The 15953-nt window shown below is 42.3% G+C and overlaps 1 protein-coding gene and 1 non-coding gene across 2 annotated transcripts in view; both read right to left on the reverse strand.

Moving 5' to 3' along the window:
- The window catches only part of Hs3st-a (Heparan sulfate 3-O sulfotransferase-A), a 181692-nt gene that overhangs the window by 64694 nt on the left and 101045 nt on the right, over positions 1-15953 (reverse strand). The gene's annotated exons all lie outside the window — the stretch shown is intronic.
- On the reverse strand, positions 15692-15798 carry LOC143178642 (U6 spliceosomal RNA). The gene has a single exon (XR_013001826.1). It is a non-coding gene; the product is annotated as a U6 spliceosomal RNA (small nuclear RNA).

The raw sequence follows: 15953 nt of genomic DNA on the forward strand, positions 1-15953 counted from the left end.
CCCACGACTAAATATTCCTATATAATTAATTAAGGCCCAATAAATATGGCGCGCGTCGTGTGGGAGAAGCACCATTCACGAGTTAAGGAAGCAACAACATCGTAAATTAAAGGACTTAGCCACCAGGACTCAACTCTAGAAAATCTGACTGTAATTGGTTAAGGCCCAATAAATATGGCGCGTGTCATCTGAGAGAAGCACCATCCACGAGTTAAAGCAGCGACAACATCGTAAATTAAAGGACTTAGCCACCAGGACTCAACTCTAGAAAATCTAATTGTAATTGGTTAAGGCCCAATAAATATGGCGCGTGTCATCTGAGAGAAGCACCATCCACGAGTTAAAGCAGCGACAACATCGTAAATTAAAGGACTTGGCCACCAGGACTCAACTCTAGAAAATCTAATTGTAATTGGTTAAGGCCCAATAAATAGAGCACGTGTCACCTGAGAGAAGCACCATCCAAGAGTTAAAGAAGCAACAACATCACAAGTTAGAGGGCCCAGCCACGAAGGCTCGACTCTAGAAAATCGAAGAGAACGATACCTTTCAGCACTGTCATGGATCACACTATGCAATAACGCTATGGCTACTTGTGAATCCTTCTTAACTCACACATACCTACAACACAACGTAACGTAACAAAATAACTCTTTAACTTTGCCATGAAACAACAGAATGTCTGCTTCATAAGAGCACCCCAACCCCGTAATTATTTAACACAGCATAGTTATTTAACGTAACTCAAAGGGTAACGAATTATCGAAGGGATTGGAATAATTTCTCTCATCAGATGTTGTGTCCCCGTTTTCGCGCAAAAGCGACGTAAGAATGGCAACAAAGGAGAACGTACAAAGAATCCACGGAAACAGGAACAAGAAGAGGAACGAGGGGTCACGGGAAATGGGGGTTCCAAGGTTCCCCTTCCCCTCAGTTCCGGCCTCGCCCTAGTTCCGAGACGCGCAGACATTCAACCGCGAAACCAAAGTTCTATGGGCTTTATGCAAATTCACGCGCAACTTTTAACATTTACACTGGCTGACTTTCTTGTTGAATGTTTCGGGGCAACCGCGACAAGGATGGAAATGCGGCGGGCGAACGCGGCTCACGTCCCACCGACGTTCTCAATCCTCTTCACTTTGTATCTATCCCTCGTCGTTTGCAGCCTTGAACGTTTGTTTTCCGAACTGGATTCGACGAGCGAGACTAAATCCTTGCCGAGATCCGCTCGAAATCGAAAGTTCGAGAGGTCTTAGTAAAAGTTTTTAGGTTAGGTCTTCTTTTGAGGATGAGTCGATAGAGATTGTTCGAGGAGTAATTAAACAATTAAGACCAGGAATTGTGTAAACACATGTCACTCACTATCTTTTTTTACGTGTACTTATGTTAAGCCTTGTTCAGATTAGACAAATTACTTGAATTTAAGAGACTTGAACGCAAGTGATTTGGGCCAATTTGATCAATGTGAACATGGTTTTTACTTCGATGAGTTTTAATAAAGTTATGGAACTACAGAAGTTTAACAATTTTTCTGTAGCACTCGAGTGAGTCTAATATGGTAACCAGAGAGTAATTCATTTCCTAGGTCAGGATAGCTTTTTTTATCGTTTTACTTGATTCTTTTGTATGCTACTTTTTCGGCAAGAACCACCTAAAAAGACACTAAATTAAAAATTACTATCATCTTCTGCAGTTGGAACCATATGAGAAATATTATAATGCACACATAATTTAACCGACAAGACTACAAAAAAATGTGCACTGGAACTATCATTTTTAATGTCGCTCTCTTTTTAAATTTTCAGTACTCTGTAAATCAGTGCGCTGTAACAACTTTTTCTGATGACGACCTTTCATCAAATTTTCAGTACCAACCGAGTATTTTTGAAATGGAAATATCCATAAATCTTGTTCTTTTTACAGGAGTATGTATACAGATATATGCAATGCCATGATGAATATAAATGCAGCATAAAATGGTGTATAATAATATTTCGCGGAAGATATATCACGCTTGAAAAAGGTCGTAGATTGCAATATTGCGATGCTGACCTGTCATGGGATTTAATGTCAGCGTCTTGGAACAGAAAAAAAGGGAATGGAAGAGACTAAAGCAGCTTAAAAAGTGAATTAATACCTTAATAATTGTGGGAAGTTTCGAGGCGCAAGAATTTCCAACCAAAATTTCCCTGACTGTTCTGACACCGAGCTTTAATCCAGTTAGCCACACGGGAACTTATCTAACCATTTTATAACTTTGCTGTCAATATTATTATGACCACAACAGAAGCTGATTAGTTACTCCGTAACGACATAAGCTGTTATTCGAGAGATTGTTTTGCAGTTTGATAAACTGCAAGCTAGAGAAACTGATTATGGCAGCGGAGTGGGAAAGATAAATAGTATTTCTAAGTATTAATAAATTTTCAGTTGTAACTAAAAAAACGAATAAGAAAGTCACTGAGTTTTCAGAGAAAAAAGAGTTCACTTTTGCAACATTTATTAATCATTCTTTATGACGAAATAGAAGTAGGTAATGGAAGAATTATCCGAAATTTTTGTTTTTTTATTTTATCCATATGTTATATTATGAACTTATAGTTGTTACAGATGTTAATTTTTTGCAGAATTTTTCTACTGAAGTATTTTTTACACTGAAATTTCTACTCCAGCTGTGGAAACTAATTTAAAATACAATAACATGAGACTGACAAAATAATTAGTTGCAAATATCATCATAAATTCCTCTCATTGACTGGATACTATTTGCATACACCGAAGTACTCAAATTTACCTAAAATTGATGCAAAATAAAAGTACCCTCAAAAATAATTATGTTAGTAATTTTAACTCTTTTTATAGCGTCAGTGGTAATACTAAGCAAAAGAAGGAAAGATCGCTAATGGCAAAAAGGTTCACAGGAATTTTAATCTCGAATCCCAAAACGAGAAACTCGTACGAGCAGGAAACAAGTACTAATTAGGCGCGAGCAGAGATGCCTGATTACACGTTCCCAAATGATTCAAATGAACCGTGATTACGTGCATCAGGGAGAAATTGCTTCTGAAACATTTCACTCGAATCGAAGGAACATTGAATGCCAGAGAAAAGAACTAGGACGCGTACATGCGGCGGCCTGTGATTGGAATGAAGGATAGACTGATAAAGAAAAAGGAACAAGAGCGCAAGGGAAAAGGCGGCGTCCCTAGAATGATTATTCGAAGGAGGGAATCGTTTTTTAGGAGAAATGAACCCGATGCATCGCGCGATGTCATTGCTTCCATTTGATATTCCAAGTTCCATCCAATATGAGAAAATTAAAGTTTGAGGAAGAATGGTGTGATCAAATTTATTTAGTGTAATTCTACTAATTATTATTAATAATTTAAGATGGGTGAATCAAATGCTTAAGTATGTTTAATATCTCTTCGTATATTAAAGTCTACATATATGTTTCAAAAATCAAATATTTATGGTAATTACTAAGCACATATAGTATTTCACGAGGAAACTGTTAGCTACGTCATGGAAATATAGATCAAAACACTAATATGTCTGGTTCTCGAGTTGGAACATTAGAAGACTTTTGAGTGATCTACCAACCGAGATAATCTGTTCATTTCTATGGTTATTGTGTTTTGTAGTAATAACGCTAAAACGATGATCTAGTTACTGATGCAGACATCTCGATTCAATTTCAGACAGTTTCGAATAGGAAATTAAACAAAAGTTAAGTAGCTTAAATGGGTCTGACTGTTTATGGTTTATATCACTTTGCTTTCCATTACTCGGAAACGGAGATACAACTATTTGCAGTTACAAATGTAAAACTGTAACATTTTTCTTCAGAATGGCCTCTTATACGTGCTGGAGAAGTTTGCTAGCGTCGCCATGAAACATTTTGTACATAGTTTCTGAATGTAAAGATATTGCGCATGAAATAGTAGACGTAAAATTGGGATAGTATTGTTGCGAGCACCGGGTACATCTCCATGGCCTGCTACGCTCGCAACGAGGAATAGGAGGACATTCGAGGAACAACTGTCAGACAGAATTCTGACAGCTGTCAGGCAGTAAACACGACGAGCAAAATATCCGAATCGTTTACCTTATATCTGAGCTTAATAATACTGCGTATAGTTAATAATTGTAAATAAAGAAATTGTGATACCGTGTAAGCTTGATTCCGATGCCGCGACGCGTTAGAAATTACGGTGCGCGCGGGGAGCCGCCGGCGGCTCCCCACAAACGTAACATTGGTGTCAGAAGTGGGATTCGGGCCCCTTCTGCACGCTCGCGAAAGAGGATGGCCGACGTGGCATCCTCCAACGTGGGACAGGGGATGGCCGACGTGGCATCCTCCAACGAGGGACAGAGGATGGCCGACATGGCATCCTCCAACGTGGGACAGGGGATGGCCGGCGTGGCATCCTCCAACGTGGGGCAGGGGATGGCCGGCGAGGCATCCTCCTACGAGGGAACAGGGTCGGCCGACATGGCGACCCCCTACGAGGGAGAGCGAGCCATGCAAAGGCTGCTCGGAAGATTTCAGCAGGCGCTGTCAGAACAACTAGAGGAACAGTGGGAGAATGCAGAGCGACGTTGGACCGAGGAGCGGACCCGCTGGCAGACAGAAAGAACAGCGAGGAAAGCCTTCGAGAAGAAGATGGGCGCACGAGTCGATGACCTGCAAGGACAGATCCAGGTGATAATGCAACAATTTACTAGGTTAAGCGGCGCCGAGTCTCGCGCCGGGGTGGAGGGGGGACCCGGGTCGGCCGTGCAGGGGGGACTTAGTGGTGTGCCCTCCTTGGCTGCGGCGGCCGTGCAGGGGGAGGTTAGTGGTGTGCCCTCCTTGGCTGCGGCGGCCGTGCAGGGGGAGGTTGGTAGTGTGCCCTCCTTGGCTGCGGCGGCCGTGCAGGGGGAGGTTGGTAGTGTGCCCTCCTTGGCTGCCCTGGGACCTTCGTCCGCCGCGAATCACCCTTCGCTGGTCCCTCTGTTTTCGTCCGGGAGTGTTAGTGAACACCGCGTGCCCTTGGGCTTGGGGTACGCGGTGAAGCCGAAAGCGTATAACGGGAAAGAGTCCTGGGAAGAATACAGAGTACAATTTGAGGCTGTGTCTCGGGCGAATGGATGGGACGGGGCGAGGAAGGCTACGGCCTTGGTCGCCTCGTTGGAGGGTTCAGCGAGGGGCATTTTGACGGCTCTGTCTGCTGCCGAGTTAACAAACTACGAATTTCTAGTTTCGGCCTTGGAGCTCCGCTTTGGAGCTAAAAATTTAGCCAGTTTAAAATATGTGCTATTTCAAAATTGTCGGCAGCGGAGAGGGGAGTCCCTGACGTCGCTGGCCAGGGAGGTGGAGAGGCTGGCGGGTGCCGCGTTTCCGGAATGTCCTGCGGAGACGCGGGACAAATTGGCGGCCTCTCAGTTCATCACAGCCCTGGAGAGCGACGAAGTCAGGAGATCGCTACGTCTGAGCGGCTTCGCCTCGTTGGGGGCCGTAGTTTCCCGGGCCCTGGAGGTAGAGGCCGTGGAGGCACTGGCGCGAGACGAGGCGCGACGAACGGCACCCATGCGAGGATATAAACCGCTCGCGCGTTTGGAGTTCCAGAGTAGCAGAAGAAGAGACCCGGACCGGAGTGAAGAGACTACGTCAGCCATGAAGAGGAGAGCAGAAGAGAAGGGAGCATGCTGGAGCTGTGGACAGCAGGGCCACATGCGGAAGAATTGTCCGGAAGCCAAGCGAAGGAAGGCGGGAAACGCGAAGAGGCCGGCGTGAGGGGGACCAGCCTGGCCTACGCGACAGCGCGTCCCCCCATCGTGGGAGTTGTCTCGTCAAGAGAGACGAAGAGGACATCACTTATGGATACCGTCGTCGAGGGACATATTGAAGGAACGGCCTGCCTCATCGTCCTCGATACCGGCTCCTCAGTTAACCTCATAAGAAAAGGAGTATGTTCAATGGGGAAGCTGGACCGTACGAGATTGAGGATTCGCTCCGCCGTGGGAGAAGACATGCCAGTCTTCGGGAAAGGAACCCTTCAAATACAGTTGGGGGACTTTCTGAGCGAAGAGGAGTTCTTCGTCGTAGCAATGACGGAACCATGTATTTTAGGCATGGCATTCTTAAGCAAACACCGGTGCCAAATTGATTTAGCCCGGCAAGTGGTATGCCTCACAGGAGGAATTTCGGTTCCACTGAAGGGGAGAGAAGAGGAAAGCCGAAGACCTCAAGAGGAAAACCGAAGACATCAAGAGGAAAACCGAAGACTTCAAGAGGAAACCGAAGAGAAGAGAGGCATACCAGAACATCTAAGAGAACTTTTTGAACGATGTTCCATGGAATTGACAGCGAACCAGCAGAGTCGATTCGCTGATTTGCTTGAAGAATTCCGTGATGTGTTTGCAAAGAACCCCGATGAGGTAGGCAGGTGTGAAATCGTCCAACATCGAATAAACACAGGAGACCATGCACCAATCAAACAGGCGCCAAGGAGATTGCCGCTAAATCGCCGTCAGGAGGTTGACCAGTTATTGGAAAAGATGGAGGCACAAGGGGTGATTGAAAAGTCACAGAGTCCCTGGTCATCTCCGATAGTCCTAGTGAAAAAGAAGGACGGTTCGACCAGATTTTGTATAGATTATCGTCGATTGAATGAAATTACGAAAAAGGACTCTTACCCGCTGCCGAGGATTGAAGACACCCTTGACGCGCTCGCAAACTCCACATGGTTCTCAACAGTTGACTTGCAGAGCGGATATTGGCAGATTGTCATGGACAAAAGGGACCGTGAGAAAACAGCTTTTTGCGTGGGAGCCGGACTGTGGCAGTTCCGAGTAATGCCTTTCGGACTGTGCAATGCTCCCGCGACGTTCGAACGGCTGATGGAAACAGTTCTCCAAGGGTTGAATTGGAGAATCTGTCTGGTGTACTTGGACGACATTATAATCCACGCGAGGACCTTTGATGAGGAAGTGGAGCATCTACGCCAGGTATTTCAACGCCTTCGGAACGCGAAGTTATTAATGAATCCGAAGAAGTGTGATTTCCTAAAGAGGGAAACAAAATACCTGGGACACATCGTCACCGGAGAAGGAGTCAAGACAGACCCTGAGAAAATACGAGCCATTGCAGAATGGCCGGTCCCAGCCAATATCAAAGAATTGAGAAGTTTTCTAGGACTCTGCACTTACTACCGGAAATTCGTGAGGAACTTCTCGGATATTGCGAAACCGCTGCACCAGTTGACGGAAAACAAACAAACCTTCATCTGGACGGAACAGCAGCAGAAGACTTTCGAACGGCTGAAGAGTTGTCTAATAAGCTCTCCCGTTCTCGCATATCCCATTGAAGGAGCGGATTTTATTTTGGACACGGATGCCTCAAACGTGGCCATTGGAGCAGTATTATCACAGGTACAAGGAGGCCAGGAAAAAGTAATAGCCTATTTCTCTAAAGTCCTGGGGAAGCCAGAAAGAAATTACTGCGTGACCAGAAGAGAATTGCTTGCGGTAGTGAAATCCGTGGAGCACTTCCACCACTACCTCTACGGACGAAGGTTCCTGGTGAGGACTGATCACGCAGCATTACGATGGCTAATGTCCTTCAAGCGTCCTGAAGGGCAAATCGCTCGATGGATAGAGCGATTACAAGAATATGACATTGAAATCCGACATCGAGGAGGAAAGGCGCATGGGAATGCAGATGCGCTGTCAAGAAGACCGTGCGCCGATACACATTGTAAACCCTGCAGCAGAAGAGAGGAGCAGGACCAGAGGGAGACTACAAGGATTTTACGGACGGCCTGTGAAACTGGAGACGTCGGAGACTGGAGACAAACCCAGGCCGAGGACGAGGATATTGGACTGATCTTATTAAAGAAGCGCGAAGAAATCAGACCAACACGAGAAGAAATTTCAGCATGTCCGCCGCAAACAAAATTTTATTGGACGATATGGGATTCCTTAGAGGTCAAGGATGGCATCCTCTATCGAAAATGGGAATCATCTTGCGGCGCGAAAATAACGTGGTTGCTAGTGGTGCCACGGAAGAAAGTAACAGAAGTACTACAGGAATGTCACAGCTCCCCAGCAGCAGGACACTTCGGAGTGAACAAAACCCTGGCGAAGGTGCGGCAGCGATTTTATTGGATCACCTGTCGACAGGATGTCGTAGAGTGGTGCCGGAAATGTACTACTTGCACGGCGAAGAAGGGACCGCGAGAAAGAGGAGCCGGCGTGATGCAGATCTACAATGTCGGAGCTCCGTTCGAGAGGATTGCGATGGACGTCGTAGGACCCCTTCCGAAGTCAAGTTCTGGAAATCGATTCCTGCTGGTGGTTGCTGATTACTTTTCAAAATGGCCAGAGGTAATCCCTATGGTAAATCAACGAGCTGAAACAGCGGCCAAAGCATTACTAGTGCATGTCGTGAGTCGACACGGAGTGCCGCTGGAAATACACTCAGATCAGGGGAGGAACTTTGAGTCCACCGTCTTCAAAGAACTTATGAAACTGCTAGGAGTTAAGAAGACGAGGACTACACCCCTGCATCCACAATCTGACGGTATGGTGGAACGGTTAAATCGGACCTTACTACAGTATCTCTCCATGTTCGTCGCCGAACATCAGAGGGATTGGGATGAGTGGATTCCGATGTTCCTGTTGGCATACAGGTCAGCCCGACACGAAACCACACAAATGACACCGTCAATGGTCCTGTACGGTCAAGAATTGCGTCTCCCTATACAATTGTGGAGGGGGCTACCGCCCCAAGGAAATGACGCTCAAACGGAGTTTGTATCCCAACTCAAAGAGAGAATGAAAAAAATGCATGAGTTTGTCCGACATCGTCTGTGTTTAAGTAGCGCCAAGACGAAGGCCTGGTACGACAGCCACGCTAATACCATCACTTTTGTTCCAAGTGAAAAGGTATGGCTGTTCCAACCGCGACGAAGAAAGGGCAAATGCCCCAAGCTACAGTCGGACTGGGAAGGGCCGTATGTCGTGGTAGAGAAATTGAATGATGTAATTTATCGAATTAAGGGCACCACCCGAGGCAAGTGTAAAGTAGTACATGTGAATCGCCTCGCGAGATTCAGCGAATAACCCATTTCCCCAGCAAAGAAGAAACAAATATCTCCGAGAGAAGAGGAACAAGAAGAAAGAAGTGCTCAAGAAACGTCAAGAGGCAAGAGGAGCTGGGGAAAGCAGGAACAGAGCTGAGACGCGGGCCCCGGGTGAACACGGGGAGGGGGGGATGCCGGGGGATCGTTGGTCGGGACTCTTCGGTAAGACGACCTAACCCAGGTCCACGCAGGCTCCTGGAGGGTTGCAGAGGACGTCGCGGCCTTGGGTTCCCCGGGCGACACTCCCTCTCCAGGCAGGGAGGTGTCCGAGACGAGCCCACAAAGTCAAAAGACTCCAGGACCACAGTACAGGAACAAGAAAGGATGGGGACATGGAAAGCGTAGGAGTATTTTCGCCGGCGAGTGCAGGAAGAAGGACCAATAGAAGAAAGAAGAAAACCGACAACCAACCTCGTCCAAGAAGAAGAAGCGCCATCGCAGAAGGCTAGGGTGAGTCTCCCTTCTCATCTCCTCGTTCAACCTCGCCGTCCAGGGGCACAACGGCTACCATCGTGTGCCGCCCGGGGTTCGCAGTGCGGATCGGCCGACAGCGGGTGGGGGACTTAACCGTACGCGGGTCTGTTTCCCCACACCGGAGAAGTCTCGTTTTCCCGGGAAGGCGAGCCTCCGGGGCCGGTCCCTGGATATGTGGCGCACCTTTGGACCTATAAAGAGGTCCCCTTGCCATACGGGGAATAGTGATTCCCTGGTGGGAAACAAGGAGGTGCGTCCGGCCGAGGTATGTTTCGTGGAGAGAGACCGTAGGGAGCAGGGCCCGAGAAAACAGCAAGAAAGAAGGACGCAAGTATGAAGAGGACGGGCGAGGGCAGAAGAGCGAAGAAGAGGAATACGAAATTGGTCTTAGCACACTGCGCCTCGCCCAGGGTTTTGGCATGGTTTTTCCCTGGGACCGTGGACGAATGTCGAGGCGCAGCCTGGGGAAGGCCATGCAGGTATAAACTTTCTTGTACCTCTTTTCCAGGCAGCAATACAGACGCCGACTTGGAAGCCTACATTGAGCGCGGTCGGGACGCCCGCTTTCCGAAGGAGGGGAGCAGTGTTGCGAGCACCGGGTACATCTCCATGGCCTGCTACGCTCGCAACGAGGAATAGGAGGACATTCGAGGAACAACTGTCAGACAGAATTCTGACAGCTGTCAGGCAGTAAACACGACGAGCAAAATATCCGAATCGTTTACCTTATATCTGAGCTTAATAATACTGCGTATAGTTAATAATTGTAAATAAAGAAATTGTGATACCGTGTAAGCTTGATTCCGATGCCGCGACGCGTTAGAAATTACGGTGCGCGCGGGGAGCCGCCGGCGGCTCCCCACAAACGTAACAGTATTCTCGTAAAATAATTTAATATCCACGCTACGCTATTATGAGAGCTATCGTTTAATTTATAATTATAACGGATTTGTGGAATTTACTCCTACTTAAAACATGCAGATCTATTTTAACGTTTAAGCTTTGAATAATACGTAACAAAGTAATCAAGTTTCTCGAAGATTAACTAAAATACTCTTAATCAATTGTAATTAAAAAACATATTGAAGTTGAACACATGTTTAATTCATGAAATCATAAGAAAATTAGAAACAAATTAACTATCAAATGTATATTTTAAAATTCAAAGCTAAAAAACTTCTCAAGCAACATTCCCTCAAATTTAATCAACATTTGTAGTTACTTAACACCTCAAACTGGTTAAAAAAGAAAAGAAATAAAACAAAAGTCGTATCCTGAATTATAAAATTAAAAGACTTCTCAATTGTCTTTTAATAGAACTTATTCAATCAACATACTGTGTCTTGATATATTTTAAACACTTGACACCCTTATATACTTTAAAAGAAAAATTAAATTAAATGTGTATCTTAAAGTTTAAAATGCAAAGACTTGTCAAACGTTACTCCCATGGAATGAATAGAAAAATGGAAGCTACATTAAGCCGTGAAGTGACCACGAACAGAGAGTATCGATTTCTTGCGAAGTGGCATCGCTAGGGAAACAGGCTTCCACCATGATAAGAACGGAATTCACGAAACTGAGAATCATATTTTAGCCCTCTCGTCAACGAGAACTACTTGGGACGTAGTCCAACGTGTGCAAGCATAAAAATCTGCGCCGAGAAATAAACTGTCGAGGGAACGCCCGGCACTCTGGACCTGGAAGAATTCTTTTTGCGAGGAACAGAGGACGAAATGGATAGAGCGCAAAAGGACTGTACTGTACCCTGACTAAACCTTGCGAAACAATACCGTCGGGAATGTTTCTGTCTGCCGTGGGAAATTATACAACGACTAGCAATTCCTTGATGACGCCTTCTGTTTACTTCGAACTTGCCGAATATGCTTTTTTCCATTTACATCTCTTCTCTAGAGAACGTTTTCGAAAATATTAAAATCACACGCGCTGGTACTTATTTTGCAGGATTTCAAGCTTTGGAATTTTAGGGGATTCGAATCTAAAAAGTGTCTAGAAGATGGAATTACAGTAATTAGTTTAAAAAAGTAGCTGTTAATTTAACTGTAGTCTCAGTTAATTTTTTGTTCTGCTCTATTGGCATTTTGAGTTGGCATGTAATCCATATATTTGATGCAAGTTCGAATTTCTGTAACAATGTTTGGGAATCGTTAATTATCCGCATTAAAATATACAAATTTTGTTTATTCTCATATACAGTTTTATTGACAGAATGAGGGGTAATATTAATGTGTTCAGTCACGAATTAAATTCACCATTCCTAATAAAATATACTATTATGTATACATACAGTATAGATATACATTGCTTGGTGAACAACGAAAATATTCATTGAACACGAAACCACGGAGACATACGTATATTTCAATTAACAATTTCAAACCTGCCTCAAAAATATATAATCAAAATGCATACATAGCATATTTGTAGAATTAAATAAATATTTTAAGCAATATATAAGTTAACACTGCTTCATATTAATCAATTTTGATAGAATTGTGGAAAGTAGTGTATGCAAATATTTTTATTTCTTATTTTCTAATATTATTAACCAGGACTGGTCAACTGCTTTTCATTCTCATACACTAATTCCAAGTTTGGAAGGAATAAATACAGTAACAATAGAGATTCTGTATTTCTTATTCAGGGAGAAAGTGCATCAATTATTCAGGGTATTTTTTATTTCTCACTGCTCAAAAAAATTGTGGTATTGAAAAGTTTTAGACAAAAATGTGCCAACTTTGACTGGCACAATGAATCATAATTTCTCTCTTAAATTAAAGGCTGAAATCTTTACTGTAAAACTTGTTCACTTTAATACATCCCTACCATTGCAACCCCTTAAATTTGAGGACGTTTGTCATATTGAAAATTGTAAAGTTTGAAGCAGTGAACAGAGTTGCCAAAATCTTTTTCGAGAATATTGTTTCCAGCTGCATAAAGTTTAAACCTTCCTCTTTAATTTAAAAGAAAAAGCAAGTTGCTCCGATTTTTTCTCACAAGATTACAGCACTTTAAAATTTCCCCTGATGCACACTGGATAGTGCCAATGCCAGTGGTGCATGGCATGAATGCAAGGGTTACTTTAAAGCTCTCTAACTCTGCGAAAAAAAATCGTAGCAGCTTGCTATTTTTCATAAATTAAAGCTGAAAGTTCGAATTTTATAGACCTGTAAACAGCATTCTATACAAAATTTTGATGAACCTGTGCACTACATCAAACTTTACAACTTTCAATACGACAAACGTGTCCTCAGATTTAAGAGATTACAGTGGTAAGGATGCATTAAACTTAAGTCCTAAGTTTAATGTAAGTTTAATAAGTTTAATGTAATGTTTCTATTTAGTAAGAAATCATTCTTTAATTTAAAATAAAATATTAATCCTACAAGAATTTTTCGTGGAGTTATAGTAAGTCGAAGTTGACCAATTTTTGTCGAAAATTTCTCTGTACCATAATTTTGTTGAGCAGTGTACATGAATTATTGATAGTTTAGTACCCAGCTCCTCGTTTACTACAGTGTCTGATTTATCGAAAAAACGTTACTGACACAAGAGAAGATTCAAGATGACGTAGGAAGTAAGTGGTTACGTGGGAAGCGGACGCAGGAAGAAGCGTGAGCAGGATTCAAGCGGTCAGAATAAAAAGATGTGACCAGAGGAAAGCAGCGATGCATAAAATCTGCAGAATCCAGGGTCAGGCCGATAGGTCAGCGCACCGCTGGAAAATGTCCTGCGAAATAATGCTGCGGGAGCTGCTTGCTTTATTTTCTGTACACGTATGCACGCACGTGTAGACACATTACAAACAACTGGAGGAGGGAAAAGTTCAGGGTTCAAATGGCGAAGTGAAAATGTAAATTGAAGCTTCGAAATGGGAGAGCTGCTATTTTCGATCCTGCTCGATAATTGAAATTCAGAGATATCATTTTCGAACCTTTGACAAAAAGGAAAGTAACACAGAGTTCGTAAAATAAATACCAAATATTGAATTAAAATTTGTTAAATTATCAGATATTAAAGCTGCAAATAATAAATAAATAAGAACGTTCAGAGTGCTTTAAAATGGGAATATTATTTTCCTTTTTGAATGAATACCAAATAATATCATTGTGAGTTTTACGAAAGTCATATTTTGTAATGTTACCACGCTCTCTCTTTTTTAAAGAATTCCAGGAAACATGCGATCTAAACTACGTAAAGTTAACTTTTCATTCCCTGACACTCCAAACTTTCCATCTTATATGTACTCCCTCTGCTTTCGAAGTTTCTATTACCTCTGAAAATTTTATTAGTATTTCACCGTGCAACGGAACTGCTGTCGTAATTGAAGCAAACATTATTATTATTGTTTAATCTATCAGCTATTAAAATTATCGTGCCTCTTCTTTTTTTGAACATAATTTTAATTTGAACAAATCAAATTTAGTTACTATAAATAGTAGCTAACAAGCTTATAATAAGACAATATTAAATCAGATATCACTTTTGATATGATTTCCACATTATTCAGAAGGAAAGTCAACCCTCTAATCGCAAAAAAAGTATCCAATAATAATTAATAAAACAACGAGTCTATAACAAGGGAATATAATATTCCTTAACCCTTTGAGATAGCTAATAGCAGATATTGATACAATTTGCCTTACCACTTTTCCTAGCGAAAATAAATCTCCTAATCATAGAGACAGAATAATAAAAAAATACAGCAAGTGTATAGCGAGAGAATATTGAGTCAGACATATTTTCTCTTACGTAAAGGATACTATGGCGCATAATTCGATACGATTTTCGCATTATTCTTAGGGGAAGATGAGCGTTCTAATCGCCGAGAAATATCGACGAGAACATTGATTTGATTGAAGGTCGATTTGAATATAGCTGCTCGCAATTCACCGCATAAAAAGGCTAGAGAAAGGTGCTGCACCGACGCGATGAAATATAGTTGAAAGCCTCGTAGGCATTATAAATCGGGCGTGGGGGCGGAATTACGAGCTCCATGAATGGAAAAGAGTTTTCGTGATCAACCTCGTGCTAATAGGTCAGATGGAATCTCCGTAAAATTTCAATTAAACGTCGTCGTCACTCTTTCATGAAATAGCAAATATTCGTGTTTCAGACAGTTAATTATGATGCATATTTATAATATCCTTATTTACAATTCTCTGGAGAAAAAAGGAGCAGTAATTCTGAGAAGTAACGATAAAACAGTAAAGTACAAATACTGCTGACTATTACCGTCTTTATTACACGGAAGAGGTGATTATAATTCAGTAAGGTAATAAAGAATTTCTCGTTTTTTATGAAAGAAATTTTAATAATTCAGCATTTTTTTTCGAGAAATAAACGAATGAAGAAAAAGGAAAAAGTATCAGAAATCGATAAATTGTGCATGTGAGAAACGAGGGTCATAATATAGAAGCTGCTTTCAAACATGACGTAAATAGGTATGTATGCACTTCGATATACATTTATGTTTATATAGAATTATTTGTTTACTTACTTCGTCTTTACGTATGAGAAAGCGGACCCTCAGGTTGTTAGTACGTAAATTGATTTTAGAAACAAGTTTTATACATTTTGTAACCTCTACCCAATTTTAAATCATGAATTTGTATCGATAACAAACTGAAAAATATATTATCTGCCTATTTGTGCATACACGCCTTTACATTGGAACAATTGTTATCACGTGTGAAAAAAAGAGATGAACATAGATATAGAAAAAATCGTCATGTTGGAATTTCCAGTTTTGAGATAAACTAAAAATTTCAATTAGATATTAGAGGAAAATAATATATTCAATACTTTTCTTGGATTAATATTAATATTATTAGTATTCTACTGAACTTGATTTTAGAAAATGCAACGATTTAAAAAACACTGTATTTCTTATGGAAATAGAAAAATTCTTTTTTCTGGAAAGCGATAGAAATTTGAGAAGCACTGAAAAGTGTGATATTTTTTATGTGCAAATTTCTTACTTCATCCACTTGATGAGCTTTAGGAAAATGGTCAAATGAGCATAAAGCTAAAAAACTAAAAAAAGTTGGCGAGTGGACATATTAGCAAAAAATGTGGAACGCTTCACGATTTTGCGTGTCATCCTTGCGCAGGGGCCATGCTAATCTTCTCTGTATCGTTCCAATTTTAGTATATGTACTGCCGAAGCAAGTACGTCTGCATCTTTTCGTTTCGAGTATATGTAGGGAAAACAGCTTGTTCAATAACTAGTGAGAAAGTATGTAGGGATGTGCGCCATCTAGCGATGAATCGTCATAGTATTGCCACATGCCGGGACAAACTGTCTTCTGGTGACGTCATAGAGCGGAA

The sequence above is a fragment of the Calliopsis andreniformis genome, chromosome 4 (genome assembly GCF_051401765.1).
Source record: "Calliopsis andreniformis isolate RMS-2024a chromosome 4, iyCalAndr_principal, whole genome shotgun sequence".
NCBI classification, from domain to species: domain Eukaryota; kingdom Metazoa; phylum Arthropoda; class Insecta; order Hymenoptera; family Andrenidae; genus Calliopsis; species Calliopsis andreniformis.